Below are 470 nucleotides of genomic sequence, written 5' to 3'. Positions count from 1 at the left end.
CTCTCTCTCTCTCTCTCTCTCTCTCTCTCTCTCTCTCTCTCTCTCTCTCTCTCTCTCTAATAAAATTTATCTCATAATAAACTCTATAATAAAATTTATTGTATTTAATTCAATTTGTTGTAACAATTGTATGTAATATAATTTTTGCATTTAAAATAATTTTATTAATTTTTGATCTCTCCACCGTCCCCAATTATTATGGGCGGACGATAATCGATATAAAAATTGTATAAAACGCTTCATCGATTACTTGAATCTGTTGAATCCTTGCTGCCGCCTTTGTGCCGCATCTTCTTTGCTTTATATATTATAAATATATGTATTTTGTGTATACATACATGTATATATGTATAAATATATGTACCTAGATAGCCCAACCAGCGCGAACAGATTTCGAGCAGAGCTTGCTATCAACTTTTGATGGCAAATACATAACAAATTTGATGCAAGATCTGTTATATCAAATCTTG

This window comes from Odontomachus brunneus, unplaced genomic scaffold (assembly GCF_010583005.1).
Source record: "Odontomachus brunneus isolate Ranch 3 - 2012 unplaced genomic scaffold, Obru_v1 Obru_scaffold_515, whole genome shotgun sequence".
Taxonomy (NCBI): Eukaryota; Metazoa; Arthropoda; class Insecta; order Hymenoptera; family Formicidae; genus Odontomachus; species Odontomachus brunneus.
Note: the sequence above shows the minus strand (reverse complement) of the source record.